Source organism: Scyliorhinus torazame, chromosome 17 (assembly GCF_047496885.1).
Source record: "Scyliorhinus torazame isolate Kashiwa2021f chromosome 17, sScyTor2.1, whole genome shotgun sequence".
Taxonomy (NCBI): domain Eukaryota; kingdom Metazoa; phylum Chordata; class Chondrichthyes; order Carcharhiniformes; family Scyliorhinidae; genus Scyliorhinus; species Scyliorhinus torazame.
In genome coordinates, this window is record NC_092723.1 from 168,165,390 (window position 1) to 168,187,213 (window position 21,824).

The 21,824-nt window shown below is 49.6% G+C and overlaps 1 protein-coding gene across 9 annotated transcripts in view; it reads right to left on the reverse strand.

The window, feature by feature from the left end:
* caskin1 (CASK interacting protein 1) overlaps window positions 1-21,824 on the reverse strand; it is a 733,094-nt gene that overhangs the window by 606,688 nt on the left and 104,582 nt on the right. The window lies entirely within an intron of this gene.

Below are 21,824 nucleotides of genomic sequence, written 5' to 3' on the forward strand. Positions count from 1 at the left end.
GTGCCAACGTGCCGCCCCACCGCAATCCGGTTTGATGCAGACGTGATTTCCCGCTGGCGTGACGCAAGATTGGACGGCCCGACGGGACACCAGCGGGCAGCTGCTTTAATGAGCATTCGTGATATGCAAATGAATGCAAATGCTGTTTGTGCCACCTGCCGATGGGATGACTGACCCGCCATTGGGAGAATTGCAGCGTACTTTGACGTTGGCGAATTTCTGCTTTTTGGCTCCCAGGATTGAAGTTTTAGTTAGTGTTAGTTTGTAGCAACATTTCAGGTTGTTCATTCCATTGCATAAAATGGACTGCATAAAGTAATGGCGCAGGTCTGTCAGCGAGTGCTTGCACAGGGTCACTTTCTGAACGGCCCATCGCACTGGGTGGAAGGACACAAGTTGGCAAGCTTCTCTCTGTGGCTGTGGAAATTCATTTATTCTGCCATTTACAAGCTGCTGTCTCCACATCATGCGACTAAGCACTAAGTGGGAAAACAGACTTCTGAAAACACAGACTTCCTTCGTCCAATTTTAATTTTAGGCACTTCTGGGCAATCCGCCCAACAAATGAGCTGATCAGTGAAACGCTGCCTCTGGAAACAGCGTCCAAATGGAAGCCTGAGCCTATTCATCGCTTTTACTTTCTGTAAAAAGGATCATGTCGATGCAGACTTTTACCTGCCACGCACCTGGGGAATTTGGTTTGCAAGATGTCTGTCCTGGGAATTCAACAGCTTTCCATTCTCGTCACCTGATTCAATACTAAACACTTCCAGGTTAGGTATCAGGATTGAAGTTCCAGTTACTGTTATCCTGTCCCTGAACCCCAAGGCAGCCCTGTGACAATTCTGTCTCCCAGATCCAATTTATAGTCTCTGTGAACATTATTGATTTAGTGCCAACTGTTAAATTATGGGCAGTTTCATCCATTTGTCTTCTGTCAAATGGGAACTGAATTCTTAACCGTTATGTCCAAGTAAACAATGAAATTGGTGCACTAATAACCAACTGCTTTTATTTCCAGGCCCTCTAGAACATTTTGACAGTGAATAACAAAGTAATAAATGGGAAGTGTATTTGTTATAATGCGCCTATTCCCATCAGAGGGCCTTCTAGTTCTGAGTTAACAAAGTACAAATGCCATACATATCAGAAGCAGAGAAGCCACCACAGTGATCTGGGATGGACTTGATGCCCATCCCAAAGGTTTGAGAATTCTGAATTCTCCCTCTGTGTACTTGAACAGGCGCCGGAGTGTGGCTACGAGGGGCTTTTCACAGTAACGCCATTGCAGTGTTAATGTGAGCCTACTTGTGACTATAAAGGTTATTTATTTATTTTAATTTATTTTAAGAGCGACCTGTTAACCTGTACAGCCCTCAGCCAGCCCCTTTGCCATTTTGGCACCTACCATTGTCCTCATTTTCACCCCCACCCTCTCCCCACTATTGAAAATGCACAATTCTTGGATATAATATTAATCTTTATTGTCACCAGTGGGCTTCCATTAACACTGAAATGTAGTTACTGTAAAAAGAACCTAGTCGCTACATTCTGGCGCCTGTTTGGGTATACCGAGGGAGAATTCAGAATGTCCAAATGACCTAACAGCACGTCTTTTGGGACTTGTGGGAGGAAACCCAGGCAGACACGGGGAGAACGTGCAGACTCCGCACAGACAGTGGCCCAAGCCGGGAATCGAACCTGGGACCTTTGCGCTGCGAAGTAACAGTGCTAACCACTTTGCTACTGTGCCGTTCAAGCATGCATACATTATTAAGAGGCAGGAAAAGATCAACTGGTACATCAACCCTGCCCTACTCATGCAGCCATGTCATCTCCTGGGGCGGTGGTAAAAGAAACATGGCCAATAAGGCAGAAAGAAATCCATGGAAAATTCCTCTCTGACCCCCCCTGGGTGACAGTCAAAAGGTCAGAAAGACGCAGGGCCTGCCAGGAAATTTCATTTGTGTGTTTTATTGTGTGCGCGTCTGGTGCGTGCACGTTTTTTAGGGGGGGGGTGTAGTTGGATGTGATGGGCAAAATTGACCGATCGAGGAACCCACCAGAATGTGTAAAGTTCCAGGGCAGAGCTACCAGGGCTGTCCCATTTTAATGATGCCATTTATGAGTTCCAAAGAATGACACAGATTGCAAGAAGTAATTTAAGCGATGCAGTGCTGCGTTTACATTAAATAATTTAAAACGATGCAGTGCTGCGTTTACAATCAGTGCCATAAATGTAAAGAGGGCCACACTTTTTCAATCACACAGGAATGTTTGTCAATGTGAATGACTGCAGTCAGTGGGCTTTGGAGAGCAGCAGCTAAACCCCAGGTTGCACGGTCGAGAAAGCTGATCTTTCCCTCTCCTCAATTAAAACCTGGCAGGCGGTCACCTGGGCCCGGCTCTCGCTGTGGGAGCAAGAAATACGAGCCAGAGGTCAGCACTCGACTCTCTGGGCATGTTTTGCGAGCAGCGACTAACATTTTGACAGCTCTGTTCCTCTGCTGACACAGCGAGTTTATACAAACCAGAACCATCTGAGGTTTGACCCCCACCCCCCACGTCTGTGTTCAATTAGTTAATTTCACTCTTTGCATTTCCCTGCGCAAGGAGCTGACACACAGACTGGCCATGATCTAACAGGATGGTGGAACAGGTTTGAGGGGATGAATGACCTCCACCTTTTGGTGTTACCAGCTGTGGTTCAGTTGGTAGCATCCTTTCCCCTGCGTCTCTGATTCAAGTCCGATTCCAAGGGATACGATTTCCCGTGTCCCCCAACCCCCGTGGCTGGCGAGATCATCAAGTCCCGCCGCTGTCAACGGGAGGGTTCCCGTTGTTTGCACCCTCCAATACCGGGGTGCCGCCGCGGCAGATGGGGTTACCATCAGCAGGACCAGAAGATTCAGGCATCCCCCCGGGGGGGGGGGGGGGGGGGGGGGGGGGGGAGAGCAGAGAAGCCCGCTCCAGGACTTCAGTGCAAAAGGTGATGCTCCAATGCAGCGCTGAGATAGTGCTGCACTGTCGGAGGCGTCGTCTTTCAGAGGAGAGACATTAAGCAAGCTCCCTTCTACGTCTGGTGAAAAGAAAGATCGCACGGCGCAATTTCAAAGATAAGGAAAGAAAAGAAAGAAACAAAATCGCTTATTGTCACAAGTAGGCTTCAATGAAGTTACTGTGAAAAGCCCCTAGTCGCCATATTCCGGCGCCTGTTCGGGGAGGCTGTTACGGGAGAGTTATTCCAGGTGTCCTGGCCAATATTTCTTTCTCAACCAACTTCGCAAAAGACAGATACCCAATCATTATATTGCTGTTTGCGAGAGGTGTGCAAGGCAGCCGCCATATTTCCTACATGATTAGACAGGGCACCTGGGAGTCTTTGAGTCAGCATGGGTCAAATGGCACTTGGTGCTGCTTCATTTCTATGATTCTAATTGTATCCTCACATAAGTCAGAGAACACGGGAACATTAAATGAGGAGAATATTGGGGCGGGGGAAGGATGATTATCCTTCAATTCTGCGAGAGTAACACACCTGCCTGCAAAGCTCCAACTTGAACTCCACCCTCTGCCGCACATTTACAATTCACATTCATCTCCGGAATCCTTTGCACTGAAACGTAGTCAGTTGAAGGCGAGGTTCCCACAGAAAGCAATCCCAGTCGTCAAAAACAGTCAGCCAGAGGCTGGGAGTGCTTGATATTCATCTGATGACAAGCAAGTGCGGTCAATCAGGTCGGACAGCCAACCAGTCAGAGGTTAACAATCACCAGGCCATTTGACAGGAGTGGGGACCAGAGGGGAGAGGTTGGTTGGAAATAGCATCCTTTGCCCCAGCAAAAACAGTTCGAAGCACAGCGGGCGCTGGATCAGACAAAAAACTATACGGGGCGCTTGCAGATCTGTCACGTGCAATCATCAGCTCTCAAAAAACACGACAAAACTGAGCTGACACAGTTGCACCAGAACTGGCAGCAATGGCTGAGCATGTGATCAAAGGTCTCCAGCTTGGGAAGGGGGAGGGGGGGGATATAATTCACTCTGAAAAGAAACTGGGTTGAAGTTGCTCATCAATTTAATTAATTTTTAATATGCTGCCACAGCCAAGACTTCTAGTCCGTAATTAATTAAAACCATTTGTGGAGGAAGATGGAAATTGGAATTTAAGTACAATCGAGTGATTTGTAGGCACATACAAGGATTGCATTATTCCATGCTGGCAATTCACGAGACAGGCAAGCCTGTAATCAACACTCTTTGCAGACAAGGTTAAAATTCTCCCACACTAAACACAGCGGACATCCAAAAGAAACGTTGACTGTTTTTAACGCTGTGGTCTGTCAGCCCAGTGTATGGATGTATTGTCCAATTGAAGGTCACCTTTCATTGGGTGCAGCTGTCGCGTTATAGCTTACTACAGCTGACCATTTCAATACACCCATTCAAGTGTTGGTGACTATACTGCCCCCCACACAAGGATGCTGTTTCAGGTGTCCCTCTGGCACAGTTAATTAAGCATACCTGTCAGCCTAGCAACCAACTCTTTTTTTTATCTAATGTTTTCTTTTAATCTGGGGCTACCGGCGGGGAGGGGGGGAGAGGTGGCCGTATGCAGGCTCTGAAGCTGATGGCCTGGTTAAAGGAACTGTTGTTTTGGATTGAACCATGGCTCTTTCGTGGGAGGGAGAGGTTTTCCCTCTCTCTCTCACACTGTGCCCTATAGCGGTCCTTTTCGGTGGTCTGTGCTGCTCGTTGGGCACCTTTCTGCTGATGTGGGGCTGCCATTGGGAGACGGGGGGGGGGGGGGGGGGGGGGGGGTGCTCCTTTTGGACTATGCCGTATTCTGCATGTTGCTGCATTGTCGAGTGTCAATGAACTAAAATATCCACTCCCCACCCCCAGTTGCCACTGAGAAGGTGCTGGTAGGGGACCAACTCGGTTTCCTCCGGTGCTCCGGTTTCCCTCCCACAGTCCAAAGGTGTACAGGTTAGGTGGATTGGCCATGACAAATTGCCCTTCGTGTCCAAAAAGGTTAGGAGGGGTTACGGGGATAAGGTGGAAGTGAGGGCTTAAGTGGTTTGGTGCAGACTCGATGGCTGAATGGCCTCCTTCTACATTGTATGTTTTATGTTCTAACTGCATGGTTTGCTCAACATTCCAGTAAGAGCCAACCCCAGGAGAGACACTTAGGTCAGAGTTAAGAAGAAGGTTCATTCTCCAAGGGACAACCGGGAGTGGTGAGGGGGGAGGGGCGGAGGGAGGGGGCTGCTGTTAAGACAATCCAGTAGTTCACAGGCATTCTGACTGATAGAGGCTTATTCCTCATATTTTCAAACAGACATGCTGGGATTTGAACACATGGGCTCCAGATATTAGTCTCGATCTCCAGATTGTCAGTCCAACAACATAACCACTGTGCCACGACACCCAACAGCACAGTGGGGTGTTTGGGGCCTTGGGAGATATACACGTGTAGTGGGGGCTAGGGGTGCCCAGGTGTTGTAGCTGTATGGGAAGGGCGCTGGAGGAAGAGCAACTAATAGCGGAAGGGTGAACCCAAGATACTACAGAGGGAATATCCTCTGCGAAACTGAGAGGAAATACTAAGACGTATTTGGTGGTGGGATCATTCGACCATTACACCTTCTTACAAGCAACTTAACAAATGTCTTTTGGAAGTCAGGAACCCAATCTCCACCACATTACTTTAGTTCATCATTGGTTCCATTCTGCATGTCAAACTAATTATGTTCTTGTGTTCTTTTGATCCTCTTCTTCTCTTCCCAACCACACATCTCTCCTCAAATCGTTGTCTCCTGAAGGAGTTGAATCTTTCTGGTGCCACAAAGTCCCCCCAACTGACAAGCTGCCATTTTACACCTGCAAGCCTTGGCAGTAAGTGTCAACAGGTGTTTCAACTACAGGAGGCTTCACACGGAGTCAATTTGCCTGTGCGTCCAACGCCAGAGTTGACCAAACAGAAGTCCGAAGCAGGAAACCTACATTCTTCTTTGCCTAGCTGTTAAGAAATTGGGGAAAATTAAGATTAAAAAATGAAATTGGATAAAATAAAATAAAAAGAGGAATTGACAAGGGCTGCTTTCTGAAGGGGGTTTGATATTCGAATTAGCATGCCAGTGAGAAAAGCAAGTGTTTACCTATGTGACTAGGGGGAAACAATGGGGTAAAGACAACTTAACTTCAAAGTGGAGAGACAAAGGAATTGACACTTATATGCTTGAAAAGCTGGGTCCACAAGGTGGGTAACATCAAAGGGAAAGAATGATACATCCAGAGCAAAATAACTGGAGAAAGGGACACAATAGCAGCAGCTTCCATCGCCGACACACCAGCTGCACAAAACAACCTCCCTGAAAACAAGTTACTGCTAAAAGGGCGAAAGAGAAAGAGCTAACGTTTCGAGTCCGATGACTCTTTGTCAAAGCTAACAGACAGAGAAAGTGGGAAAGATGAGTCATTCTCACTCCACAGTATAAATATTTCCCACTTTCTCTGTCTGTTAGCTTTGACAAAGAGTCATTGGACTCGAAACGTTAGCTCTTTTCTCTCCCTACAGATGCTGCCAGACCTGCTGAGATTTTCCAGCATTTTCTCTTTCGTTTCAGATTCCAGCATCCGCGGTAATTTGCTGTTTATACTGCTAAAAGGGCAACCGGTTAAAATCCAAATCTCGAACCAAGAAGATTACGCCTTCAGTGAAACTGAAGACAATTTCCCAAACATGGACCAATAACCTATGTGTGGTAATTATTTTGCTGAATTTGGCTCATGGAGTTATATAATTTGGATATTGTTTGGGAACAAGGGGCGTCTCAGAGTTCAGGAAACTTAGATATATAGGAACACGGGTAATTTCATGTAATACTGTTTGTGTGTAGCCAGCAGTGCAGTCAAGTCATTGTTGTCGGGTATTATAGTCCTTCATGACATGGTTTTCTTTCACGTTAATTAATATTCTTTATAATTGATCACAAAATGACTAGACTATTCCTCCCTGGTTTGCACATCTTTTCTCACAGTATACCAAATTGAAAATATACACCACTGAGTCTCAGTGTTCGAAGTTAACCTTCTGGGTTTTTAGACACCCTCGCATTTAATATCAGCGAGGCTCTTAACATAGCACATGCCAGCTGAAATTTCCTACCCCTGTTATGGGTCCAGACCAGACCCCCAATTTGGTTAAAATCCTGGACTGCATCTAACTATTTTGCATTTTGTAAAACTGCAAGGAAAGGTTATTGCACCACAAGAGTAAAAGAGTAGACAGCTTTAGTCTTAACCCAGAATTAAACACATTAGCAACAAACATAGCTTTACAGTTAACAGGTACAACATCTTAACTTGCTTCCTGAAACCTGCCTTTACATTCAAAATAAGCAACCCATATATTTCCCAAACCACTTATATACAAAGCTAACAACCTGGTTTTACTTGCTTATCTTGGTGCAGAGTCCTTGGAGAGAGAAACCTTTATTTAGGGCGAAGCTGGAAAACTTCTGCTCAGCTTAGAGCCCTGGAAGCAATTGCTTCGTCTAGACAGACTGGGCCTCATTAGCTACACCATCAGCACTCAAAGCCCACAGCATTCCTATGTCTCTTGTCACAAGATGTGCCTTGATTTGTTTAGCCAGCCTCAAACTGTTACATTACATTAGGTCTCCATGTGCAAACAGGTAAAATGGCTTTTGATATCCATTCGAAAAACACTTCCCCAGCAAAAATCACTGATCACCTCACTTCTAATCACACCTCTGGCAAGCAGACTGTCTGTAAGCATTTTAACCACGGTTTTTAATAATATTACCGCAAAAATACAAATTATAAAGCATGGCAATTTCTTATATTAGTCACATCCCCTGGGCGGAATATTCCGGTGCCCTCATGATGGGATCAATGGCAGGAAGGGGGGAAAAAATTCAGTGGGAGGCCCTGAAAATTGGTTTCGCTCCGATGTGTAATTACAGTGGGGGTCTTCCCTCAGGGCAGATCAGGGATTCTGCTGGAGGCCAGGGTGAAACTGAGCTACATCCCGCTAATGGATGCAGGTGAAGACCCCACTGAAATCTTTCCGCTAATGCCTGTATCTTCACGATGCCAGCAGACAAACACACCAGTGCAGAACAGATTTGAGTAACATAGAGTGCAGAAACCGGGAGTAACCTGAAGAAGGCCTGGGGCTGTCTCCGAAGTTCAAGGTGGAGGCCTGGGTGGGGGGGAGCATATATTAATTGAGTCTTCCAGCTTTAGTGTCTTCAAGGAGGTCCGTCTTCTAGCCTCAAGAGTGTTGTCAGAGATCCATCTTCTTTCTTCAATGGTGGATCAGTGATGTTGGGCACATTTTAATTATGGCACCGGGATATGACGGCCATCAAGCCGTGTGCCAACAAGCTCACGCTGCCATGGAAGATGGCGCGATAAATCCGGACACATTTTTTTTTTGCAAACATTTTATTGAGGCATTTATAATTTTATAACAACAAATACATATGTAAACATAACTCAGTAAATAACACCCCCCAACCAACGCCCAAACCCAGCCAACATGGCTTCTAAACACAATTCCCCAGACCCACCACCTCCTCTCGCTAATCCCGCCTAAACTACACCAACTCCCCTACCCCCGCCCCCCCCCCCATTCCCTAATACCTCTCACCTCCCCTATTGTATCTGCTAACAGTTATGGGGCATCATTCTCCGACCCCCCGCCTGGTCGGAGAATGGCCGTTGGGCGCCGTGAATCCCCCGCCGCCCCCGCCAAAGTCTCCGGTACTGGAGATTGGGCGGGGGGCGGGAATCGGGCCGCACCGGTTGGCGGGACCCCCAGCTCAATTCCTCCGGCCCGGATGGGACGAAGTCCCGCCCAGAAATTGCCTGTCCCGCCGGCGTAAATCAAAGCTGGTATTTACCGGCGGGACCAGGCGGCTGTGTGCGGGCTCCGGGGTCCTGGGGGGGGGGGCGCGGGGCGATCTGACCCTGGGGGGTGCCCCCACGGTGGCCTGGCCCGCGATCGGGGCCCACCGATCCGCGGGCGGGCCTGTGCCGTGGGGGGCACTCTTTCCCTTCCGCCTCCGCCACGGCCTCCACCATGGCGGAGGCGGAAGAGACTCTCCCCACTGCGCATGCGCGGGAAACTGTCGGCGGCCGCTGACGCTCCCGCGCATGCGCCGCATTTCCGCTCCAGCTGGCGGGGCACCAAACGCCATTTCCGCCAGCTGGCGGGGCGGAAATCCCTCCGGCGCCGGCCTAGCCCCTCAATGTTGGGGCTCGGCCCCAAAGATGCGGAGCATTCCGCACCTTTGGGGCCGGCGCGATGCCCGTCTGATTGGCGCCGTTTTTGACGCCAGTCGGCGGACATCGCGCCGTTGGGGAGAATTTCGCCCATGGTTTTTCCGAAGAAGTCGATAAATGCTGCAACCTCCGGACGAACCCTAATTTTGATCCTCTTAGGGCGAACTTAATATTTCGAGCCTGAGAAACCCAGTCTTGTCGTTAACCCATACCCCCGGACGCATAATTAATTACACCAGGGACGGACGATATGGCGTGGTGCCCATCAGTCCCACAGCAGGTAACACTCCCCACCCCCGCCGTAGGACTTAGTCCCAGATGGGAGAATCCCTCCCCATGTCTCAGTGAGGCCAGCTAAGGCAACAGAAGTAAAGATCACGCCGATAACTGTCTCCAGTCCAGTTACACCTGAATCTGCTTGCGCAGCCATCATGGGAGAACATATGAAGATACGAATTAGGAGCAGGTGTAGGCATTTCGGCCCCACAGGCCTGCTCCGTCATGGCTGATCTGATTGTGGCCTCAACTCCACATTCTGTCAACGCTGATGATCTTTGACGCCCTTGTTAGGCAAGAATCTACCCCTATCTTAAACATATTAATTTCCCAGAGAGCAATGGAGGCAAGGGCCGGGATTCTCCCCTACCTGGCGGGGCGGGGGTCCCGGCGGGATGGTGAGTGGCAGGAACCACTCCGGCATCGGGCCGCCCCAAAGGTGTGGAGAAATCAGCACCTTTAGGGGCCAAGCCCTCACCGTGAGGGGCTAGGCCCGTGCTGGAGTGGTTTCTGCTCCACCGGCTGGCGTGGAAGGCCCTTTGGCCGCGTCAGCCAGGGCCGAAAGGTCTTCGCCGGCTGGCGGAAGTCCGCGCATGCGTGGGAGCGTCAGCGGCTGCTGACGTCATCCCCACGCATGCGCGGGGGGGGGGTGGTGTCCTCTTACGCGTCGGCCATGGTGAAGGCTGTGGCCGAGGTGGAGGGAAAAGAGTGCCACCATGGCACAGGCCCGCCAGCGGATCGGTGGGCCCCCCGGGGCCAGATCGCCCCGCGCCCCCCCAGGACCCCGCAGCCTGCCTCGCGCGCCGCCACTCCTGCCGGTAAGAGAGGTAGTTTGATTCTCGCCGGCGGGACAGGCATTCCAGCAGCGGGACTTCGGCCCATCACGGGCTGGAGAATCGCCGGGGGGGGCCCGCCGACCAGTGCGATTCCCGCCCCCGCCGAATATCCGGTGCCGGAGAATTCGGCAACTGGCGGGGGAGGGATCACGCAGTCCCCGACGATTCTCCGACCCAGGGGTGGGTCGGAGAATCCCGCCCAAGATCAGCAAGTTGCAAAGATTTGTGGACCGTCTGAGAGAAAAGAAAATCGTTCACTTTTAAACTGTGTCCCCGAGTTCTAGTCTGTCCCACAAGGGGCAGGATCCTCTCAGCAACCACCAACAAGGTCCCTTCCTCAGGATCGCGTATGTTTCAATAAGATCACCTCTCAATGTTCTAAACTCCTATGGATACAGGTCTAGCCTATCCAACCTTTTATAATAATATAATAATAATATAATAATCTTTATTGTCACAAGTAGGCTAACACTGCAATGAAGTTAGTGTGAAAATCCCCTAGACATCACACTCCGGCGCTGTTTGGGTACACAGAGGGAGAATTCAGAATGTCCAATTCACCTAACAGCACGTCTTTCGGGACTTGTGGGAGGAAACCGGAGCACCCGGAGGGAACCCACACAGACATGGGGGAAAACGTACAGACTCCGCACAGACAGTGACCCAAGCCAGGAATCGAACCTGGGACCCTGGTACTGTGAAGCCACAGTGCTACCCACTCTGCTACCGTGCCGCCCCACCATAAGACCATTAGACCATCAGACAAAGGAGCTGAATTAGGCCATTCAGCACATCAGGTCTGCTCTGCCATTCGATCATGGCTGATATGTTTCTTATCCCCATTCTCCTGCCTTCTCCTCGTAACCCTGATCCCCTCAGTAATCAAGAACCTATCTACCTCTGTCTTAAAGATACCCAGTGATTTGGCCTCCACAGTCTTCTGCAGCAATGAGTTCCACAGATTCACCACTCTATGGCTCAATAAATTTCTCCTCATCTCTGTTTTAAAACATTGTCCTTCAGTTTGAGGGCACTGCCCTTGGGTGGTTTATCCTCTCCTACCAGTGGAAATGTCCACTCTATCCAGGCCTCTCAGTAATCTGAAAGTTTAAATGAGATCCCCCCTCATCCTTCTAAACTCCATCGAGTACAGACCCAGGGTCCTGAACCACTTCCCATTTAATAAGTCCTTCATTCTCGGGATCATTCTTGTGAACCTTCTCTGGACCCTTTCAAGTCCAGCACATCCTTCCTTAGATACGGGGCCCAAAACTGCTCACAATACTCCAAATGGGGTCTGACCAGAGCCTTATATAGCCTCAGAAGTACATCCTGCTCTTGCATTCTAGCCCTATCAAAATGAATGCTAACATTGCATTTGCCTTCCTAACTGCCAACTGAACTGCACATTAACCTTAAAAGAATCCTGAACCAAGACTCCTAAGTCCCTTTGTGCTTCAGATTACCAAAGCCTTTCCCCATTTAGAAAATAGTCCGTGCCTCTCTTCTTCCTACCGAAGTGCATTACCTCACACGTTTTCACTTTCCATAAGATAACCTCCATTCCCCTATCCCAGGCATCAGTCAAGTGAACCTTCTCTGAAGCTTCCAGTGCATTTATATCCTTTCCAAATAAAGGAGACTAAAACTGTACACCATGTTCGAGGTGTGATCTGACGAATGCAGAAAGAAAACTGGGAGCTGAATTAAAACCTTCTCCGCTACTTTGATTGTGCCATCATGGCTCTGTGGGGCAGCACTCTCACGTCTGCCTCACAAATTTGAGAGTCACAGTCTCACTCCTGGCTGAAAAAAATTCCAGGCCAATACTCCTCAGTGTATCGTTGATGGCATAGGATATGCCAATTTTGGGTGACAAGTTGAAACCAGGCACCCAATCCCCCCCCCCCCCCCCCCCCCCCCACCATCCATCCCCTAGATCCGCCTACTCTCTCAGATTGATGTAAAACATTTTCTTACATCATTTCAAAGAACAGGGGAGTTTTTCCTGTTTAATGGTCATTTTGTATCTCTCAGACATCCCTAAACGAGATTATTAGTCATTATCACATTGCTGTCTATGGGAGCTTCTCTGTGCGCAGATCAGCTGCTGCATGTCGTGCATTACAACGGTGACCATGCTGCATTATCGCATTTTGGATATCTTGAAAGATGTTCTATAAATCCACAGCTCCTTTTCTGTAAGAAACGCCACTATCATATTCCTCCAATTGTGATAACACCCCCAGTTTTCAAAACATTTCTAGATTGTCTTTTGCTCTATGCCCATACTCATTTCTGCCATACTTTAGTTTGATAATTTCTGAATTAGCAAAGCTCCTTCAAAAGTGTCAAATTTAGGCTACATGCAGAAGTTTATTTTGGAGTCAACCAAGATAGAACAAAAGATTAAATGGAGACAAAAAGAGGACAGAAGAGAGCAAAACAGAGGGGGAAGAAAAGAAAGGCTCAAAGATGGAGAGAGTGAAGGGAAAGAGAAGGAGATCTTGGGGGGGGCAGGGGGGGGGCAGAAAAAGCGAAAAGGAAGAGAGCAAGTGCAAAAAAGGGAAAGGGGATGAGAGAGGAGAAAAAAGAGAGGAAGAAAGAGAGAGGAAGCAGGAGTGGGGGAAGGAACAACGGGAAAAAGAGAGGGAGAGGGGGTAATGCAAAGGGGAAAGAGAGGAGTGAAGAAAAAGCAAGCAGGAAGAGAGCAAGAGGAAGAGGGAACGAAAACGAGAGGTGATTAAAAGAGGTGGAGAGAGAGGGAATAAAAGAGAGATAAAGAATACAAGCGTGAGAGAGAGGGAGGAAAGAGCCTGCATGAGTGTAAGGGAAAGTGAGAGTTCAAATCAAAACAAACGGGGAACATGGGCACCAGAAATATCAAAGACATTTCCCTACAAATGCACACAGGATAGCTGCAGGCAGATAATGTATGGCAGAATTTTAAATTTAAATTTAAAAAAAAATACATTTAGAGTACCCTATTCATTATTTCCAATTAAGGGGCAATTTAGCGTGGCCAATTCGCCTACCCTGCACATCTTTGGGTTGTGGGGGCGAAACCCACGCAGACATGGGGAGAATGTGCAAACTCCACACGGACAGTGACCCAGAGCCGGGATCGAACCTGGGACCTCGGCGCCATGAGGCAACAGGGCTAACCCACTGCGCCACCGTGCTCACGCCCATGTATGGCAAAAATAAGACATGTCTGGCCCATGGAGAAATTAGAATGTCAGTGTTCCTTCCCTGGCGTCATGGAATTGTGCACTAGTTCATCATTGCTGGATGCCCAGATCAGTCCACGACCTCAGGATCTGCTAAGGTCAACTGACAGACATGTGGTTTACCACTGACCTCCTTGTTTATACTGAGGCAAGGGCAGCACGGTGGAGCAGTGGGTAGCATTGCTGCCTCACGGCGCCAAAGTCCCAGGTTCGTTCCCGGCTCTGGGTCACTGTCCATGTGGAGTTTGCACATTCTCCCTGTGTTGAGTGGGTTTCGCCCCCACAACCCAAAGATGTGCAGCGTAGGTGCAGTGGCCACGCTAAATTGCCCCTTAATTGGAAAAATGAATTGGGTACTCTAAATTCTTTTTAAAGTTTAGACTGAGAAAACTCCGAGCCAGCTCTTTGTAGTGGTTATTTCAAAGACATGTGCTTAACAGAATAATTGCTGGGCAGGGAAGGGGAACAACACATCAATTTGAGACTTTGTATCATTCCAATTAAAATTCTTCTAGAACAAAACAAATATAAAACAGTCATTGGAAACAATAAGAACTGGGATAGGCTGTTCGAACATGCCCAGGATAAGTGCAGCTCCAACAACACTAAAGAAGCTTCATGCCACCCAGGACAAAACAGGTCACTAGATTGGCACCCCGTCCACTACCTCAAACATTCACTCCCTCCACCACAGTGGCAGCAGTGTGTACTGTCTAGAAGATAGAATGCAGTAACTCATCAAGGCTCCTTCAACAGAACCTTCCAGACCACCAAGCTCTACCAACTAGATAGGCAAGGGCAGCAGATGCATGGAAAATTCATCACCAACAAGTTCCCCTCCAAGCCCAAAGGTAGGGGAGTCTAAAACTAGAGGGCATAGGTTTAAGGTGAGAGGGGAGAGATTCAGAAGGGCCCAGAGGGGCAATTTCTTCACTCAGAGGGTAGTGAGTGTCTGGAATGTGCTGCCAGAGGTAGTAGTAGAGGCGGGTACAATTGTGTCTTTTAAAAAGCATTTAGATAGTTACATGGGTAAGATGGGTATAGAGGGTTATGGGCCAAGTGCGGGCAACTGGGTCTAGCTTAATGGTAAAAACTGGGCGGCATGGACTGGTTGGGCTGAAGGGCCTGTTTCCATGCTGTAAACTTCTATGATTCTATGATTCTAAGCCCACATCATCCTGATTAGAAATAAATCACCATTCCTTCACGGTCGCTGGGTTAAAATCCTGGAACTCCCCCCCCCCTAACAGCACAGTGGGTGTACCTACACCATATGGACTGCACATTTCAAGAAGACAGCCCATCACCACCTTCTCAAGGGTATTTAGGGATGGGCAATGAATGACGGCCGAGCTAGTGACAGCCACATCGCACAAACAAATAAAAATGACCGCAACTGAATCAGATTTATTAATAGCTTGCGAGGTTGAATGCCATTGAATCACTGCAGTGCAGAAGGAGGCCCTGCCCATCGAGTTTTCACCGACCCTCCAAAAGAGCACCGTGCATGGACCCACGTCCCTGCCCTATCGCCGTAACCCCACCTAACCTTTTGCACACTAAGGGGAATGCAGCGTGGCCAATCCACCTACCCTGCACATCTTTGGTTCTCTGGGAGGAAACCGGAGCACCCGGAGGAAACCCACGCAGACACAGGGAGAAAGTGCAAACTCCACACAGTCACCCGAGGCCGGAATCAAACCCGGGTCGCTGGTGCTGTGAGGCAGCAGTGCTAACCACTGTGCAACCTGGATTGCCTGAAACAAAAACAAATGTTTTAAGTTTCAAAGAAATACTTAAATGTGGACTGGAGACAGGATCCTGTCCCTCTAGTCTGCGCTTTCCGCGTCCTCTCACCTTTGCATGAAGAAGCATTTATTCGTCTGATTTCTTTTTCAAGCAGCTTAGTCATCATTTTAAAATTCCCATATGCTGCAACATAAAACTTTTTGGGGTGGTGGTGGTGGTGGGGGGGGGGGGGGGGGGGGGGGGAGGGGGGGGGGGGGGGGGGGGGGGGGGTTGTTTCCGGGTCTTAACACATTGCACAGCACACACTCCAGAGTTCTCTTCAAATCTTGGACATCTATCATCCATCACTGCTGAATCAAAATGAGGACCTTCAACTTGCAGTGTGCTGCGGTTCGAGAAGGCAGCTCACCACCAGCTTTGCCAGGCCGATCGGGCATCGACAATGCTGCCGATACCCAGGCCCTCAGCATGAAAGCAGGGCACATGGGCATTATAATTAATATTGCAACCTTAGTGATTATTTTTCTTCTCTTCCGTATCAAAGCTCAACAATGGAACGTGCCAACTTCGTGCACTCACTGGTCTATCACTACAGTGCTGATGTGAGCGTGGGTCCACATTGCAGGAGATGGTGACTTAATGAAAGCAATGCTCCTGCTTCTGCAGAGTCCTCTCTGCGAAGCAGCTGCTTTTATACCCATACACGTTGTGGTGAACCACTGTATTAGGGGATGTAAGGTAGGACCTGCACTACAGGTTCGCCGGTAGCGCCTGCCGGCTGGCTCCGCCCAGTGAGAACTGTATAAATATGCGTGACCTCCAGTGCCCTGCCATTTCGCCAGCTGCAGCAGGAGGCCACACATCTGACTGTAATAAAGCCACAGTTGTACCCAACTTTAGTCTTTGTGCAATTGATCGTGCATCACACGTCGGTTGGAATAAAAATCTGTTACGAAGCATCCTCTCCACGCCTCAGGGCAGGTGTTACCTGAGCCTGCCTACAGTTTGCCCGTTCAACAGGAATCTGCTTTTCAGTTTCACTTAGCCACTCGTCGTGCTCTGGAATGTTCCATCATTCTGTCAGCGAGCAGTTTAAAGCTGCATGCCATCTAAATTCCCATTTTCTCCCCCCACTGAAATCAATAATGCTGCTTTCAAAGCCAGCAGTCCGGCCGAGAAAAAAAATCTCACAACACATGGAAAAAATAAATAAATTGGATTCGGCCTCGTTTGTGGCATATTAAGGTGAAAGGTTCGCTAAGTCATAAATTAACCCAATTCACTTGTCAATTCATTGTACCCCGACCTCATCTCATCTGCCCCAGACTGGTTGCTGCAGGTATATAAAGGATCACAGTCAACAACTGCACGCGTTTCTAATTTTAACAGCATACCACAGAAAGAAAAAGAAAGGCCAACTCAAAAGCAAACTACTGTGGAGGCTGGAAAGGAATAAGGGCGGCACGGTGGCACAGTGGTTAGCACTGCTGCCTCACAGTGACACGGATGCCGGTGACTGTCTGTGCGCAGTTTGCTCGTTCTCCCCGTGTCTGCGTGGGTTTCCTTTGGGTGCTCCAGTTTCCTCCCACAGTCCAAAGATGGATGTTAGGTGGATTGGCCATGCTAAAACAGCCCCTCAGTGTCCAAAGGTTGAGTTGGGTGGGGTAACGGGAATGGGGCAGGGGATTGGTCCGAGGTAGGGTGCTCTTTTGGAGGGTCGGTGCAGACCCGATGGGCCGAATGGCCTCCTTCTGCGCCAAAGGGATTCCATAGGAACAGAAAATGGCGGAAACACTCAGCAGGTCATGCAGGAGCTGTGGAGAGGAATGTTTCAGGTCGCGACCTTCCTGCCATCCTGCGGAAAGGTAACGATTGAAACGTTGGGCAGGATGTTCTGACCCCCAGCCCTCTGCAGGGGTGGAGGTGGCCTGCCACTAGCCGACACCAAGATCGTCCGGTCCCACTGCTGCCAATGCTTGTTTGAACCCTCCGGCGCCGGGGAACTCATGGTGCGCGATCACCATTTGGTGGGGCGAGAAGATCCGGCCGGAATGGCTGGAAAATTCTGGCCGTTAACCCTGTTTCTTCCTCCACAGCCTGAACTGCTGAGTTTCCAACAAAAACACCGCTGTGCCACAAGACTAGGATTACAAATCCACTGACCTAACCATTTTTCTACCATATCCCCAATTAGTCGGCCCAAGACAATTTATACTCTCATAGCTGAGCAACAAGAAAAATCCAACATACTTTATGTTCACAAAGAGAAACTTTCAGCTCCAAACCAGTACGAATCCAATTCCCGCAGATTATCTTATGGCCATTTTATCATCCTTCCATCGTCTGTAACTGATTCGATGGTCCACATATCTACTCAGAGCACTCCAGCAGTCAGCTGAGAACTGAGGGCACATTTCCAGTAATCTAGACAAGGTTTACCAAGGCAAAGATGTTGGTGATGGTCTTGTAATATATTACCTCGTGACATTGAAAGGAAAATTTCATTCAGAATAAAATAGCACAGGACACATCAAGTTGAGCGAAACAAATTGGGAATTACATTTAAAATAGCATTGGATGATAGTCAGACCAAGGATGGAATTTTAGTCTTTTTCAGATGACAGGGAAGCCAAGGCTATTTGAAATCTGAGATAATTTGCTTTTCTGTGCCTTTTAGATTCAACCTTTTAGACTTTTCCCTCAACAAAATCCTTCAGACTGATTGCCCGGTAATAAATATGAGTGGACACCTTCATAGTTACTGTGATGATGGTCACAGAGGCGGGAGGACTACTTGCTGAGCATTCACTGACCTCGGGCTGGATTCCCTGTTTCGCGATCGGACGGAGAATCCAATGTCGGGCAAAAAACGGGATCCACCCCCCCCCCCCCCCCCCCCCCCGCCCCGGCCCCCACCGGCACGGGCGCGAACCATAAATTTGTATGGCTAAGGATTGTGACTGGTTTTCGGATTTGCGCTCTCGCAGGTGTGATTCAGCTGCAGCGGGTTGTGACTGGTTTTCAGATTTGCGCTCACACAGGTGTGATTCAGCTGCAGCGGGAGAACAAAGTCTCCCAAACGGAAAATTCCTACCGGTAAGTTCCCACAAAATCTGGTGCTTCTTTAGTCATATTTACTGGGCGGGGGGAGGAATATTGGCCAGAACACCAGGAAGAACACCTCCAGCTCCTCTTCAAATAGGACTGTGATGTCATCCCCGGTTATCTGGGAGGGCTGCGCGGTGGCACAGCGGTTAGCACTGCAGCACCAGGGAACCGGGTTCGATTCCGGCCTCGGGTGACTGTGTGGAGTTTGTACTTTCTCCCCGTGTGTGTGTGTGGGTTTCCTCCGGGTGCTCCGGTGTCCTCCCAGAAACATGCAGTTTAGGTGGGCTTACAGGGACAGGTAGAGTGGGCCTCGGTAGAGTGCGCTTTCAGCAGGTTGGTGCAGACTCAATGGGCCAATGATCTCCTTCTGCTCTGCTGAGGTTCTATGGATTTATCTGAATTACGTTACCACAGGCAGTGAAGCATCCCGTCAGGTATTGCCTGCTGTGGGACGTGAACCCACGGTCTTCACGGTCATTCTGCCTCATCAACTTCACCTATTTCGTGGGTTAGCCCTGCAGCCTCACGGCGCCGAGGTCCCAGGTTCCATCCCGGCCCCAGGTCACTGTCCGTGTGGAGTTTGCACATTCTCCCCGTGTTTGCGTGGGATTCGCCCCCACAACACAAAGATGTGCAGGGTAGGTGGATTGGCCACGCTAAATTGCCCCTTAATTGGAAAAAATGAATTGGGTACTGTAAATAGTTTTAAATACTTCACCGATTTCACCTCTGAGGACACTAAGGAATTATCCAGAGATGTAAATGGACTTCCCCATAGCCAAAGAACACTTTTGTCCCAGATCTGCCCGAGATGGCGGACACCACTTTCAAGTTTCTACATTCAAAGAACAGGCAATAGCTGGGACCCTGTCAGAGAGATAGTGCCACAGGCTGAGAATACACTGCAGGAAGATACGGTTCAGTGAGAAACACACAGAATTTCTGAATTAAATTCAAACACTGAGGCACAGCTTCTTAATCTGAAAGCTGAATTTAATGGGGGTGGCCTACATTAAGAGGAAAAATTACCACTGAATGCCGGGGGCCTTGTCCTTTACAATGGCTTTGCACAGTGCCGACCTTTCATTATCAATTGGTGGAATTTGCGTGAGGATGGTTCGGCCCATATTTATTGCCCACCTCGAGCAGAGTGGCGAGCTGTGCCACTTCAGGCGCATTATGAGTTGGTGTAACAGCTTGGAAGGGCTGAAGAGGATGTTCCTATTTGTATGTCATTGTGTGGGATTTCCCTTCCGCCTCCGCCACGGTCTCCACCATGGCGGAAGAGACTCCCTCCGCTGCGCATGCGCGGGAATGCCGTCAGCGGCCGCTGACGCTCCCGCGCATGCGCCGCCCGGAGATGTCATTTCCGCGCCAGCTGGCGGGGCACCAAAGGCCTTTTCCGCCAGCTGGCGGGGTGGAAATTCGTCCGGCGCCGGCCTAGCCCCTTAAGGTTGGGGCTCGGCCCCCAAAGATGCGGAGCATTCCGCACCTTTGGGGCGACGCGATGCCCGACTGATTTGCGCCGTTTTGGGCGCCAGTTGGCGGACATTGCGCCGATACCGGAGAATTTCGCCTTCCTGACCATCAAACTTGCACTAACATACCATTCCGGCCAGTCATACACAGCAGGTCTCGGTGCACAATGGATGACTCTGTTTACTGTTCGAAGTTCAGAGTGCACTCTGGTGAGTACAGTTTCTCTATAATACATTCATGATTTCAAACATCAATTCAGAATGCAAAAATAGTTTTGCATTAATTTAGCTTTAATTTACTAAATTGCTCTCATAACAGGCATTGCTTCAAAACAATCTGGACCAGACACCAAGGATTAAAATAATCAACTAATCCAACACATGCCAATAATTAAGAATGCTGTTTATTTATAGTGATTTAAATGCATAACTTACTTGGATTTACATAGCTCTTAAAAAGATGACCACGGCTCTCTATATTTAAGGAGGTTTTCCAAGGGGGCCACTGATAAATGCATTTCTGCAGTTCTGTGCTAACCGCCGCTGACTTGGCATCCATTGGCCATACAGCAAATTTCATTCCAGACAAGAGATCGTGCAGCTTGTCTAGATCTGAACAAGCTGATGTGCTGTGAAGATGCGGAAAGAAGAACGTGTTTTGTGTCTCTTCTGTGAACTGTAAGTCCGCAGCCTCGGAAAGCTCGTCGGTTATGTTAACCTTCTTTCTAATTCTCAACCTCACTGTTGTGCTACTTTGAATCACATCTCAACATCCTCCTACCGTCCAACAAAGCTTGGTGGACTACTTAGAACAGAATAGAGAAGCAAAAAAAGACAAATGTGTATTTATATAGCACCTTTCAGGGCTTCCCCAAGTGTTTTACAGCCAATAAAGTATAGTCACCGCAGCAATGTAGAGAAAATGGCAGCCAATTTGCACACAGCTAACTCCCACAAATAGGGATGTGATAATGTCCAGATAATCTGATTTTCTGATCTTGATTGAAAGATAAATATTGGCCAGGACACCGGACATAAGGGGCGAAATTCTCCCCCAACGGCGGGATGTCCGCCGACTGGCGCCAAGGCCGGCGCCAATCAGATGGGCATCGCGCCGGCCCAAAGGTGCGGAAGGCTCCGCATCTTTGGCGGCCTAGCCCCAACATTGAGGGGCTAGGCCGACGCCGGAGGGATTTCCACCCCGCCAGCTGGCGGAAATGGCGTTTGTTTCCCCGCCAGCTGGCGCGGAAATGCGGCGCATGCGCGGGAGCGTCAGTGGCCGCTGTCAGTTTCCCAGCGCATGCGCGGGAGCGTCAGCGGCCGCTGTCAGTTTCCCGCGCATGCGCAGTGGGGAGAGTCTCTTCCGCCTCCGCCATGGTGGAGGCCGTAGCGGAGGCGGAAGGGAAAGAGTGCCCCCACGGCACAGGCCCGCCCGCGGATCGGTGGGCCCCGATCGTGGGCCAGGCCACCGTGGGGGCACCCCCCGGGGTCAGATCGCCCCGTGCCCCCCCCCAGGACCCCGGAGCCCGCCCACGCCGCCTGGTCCCGCCGGTAAATACCAGGTTTGATTTACGTTGGCGGGACAGGCAATTCCTGGGCGGGACTTCGGCCCATCCGGGCCGGAGAATCCAGCGGGGGGTCCCGCCAACCGGCGCGGCCAGATTCCCTCCCCCGCCCAATCTCCGGGAGCGGAGACTTCGGCGGGGGCGGGATTCACGGCGGCCAACGGCCATTCTCCGACCCGGCGGGGGGTCGGAGAATGACGCCCAAGAACTCCCCCTGGTGTTCACGGTGCATCCACCTTGGAGAGCAGGCAAGGTCTTGGCTTATAT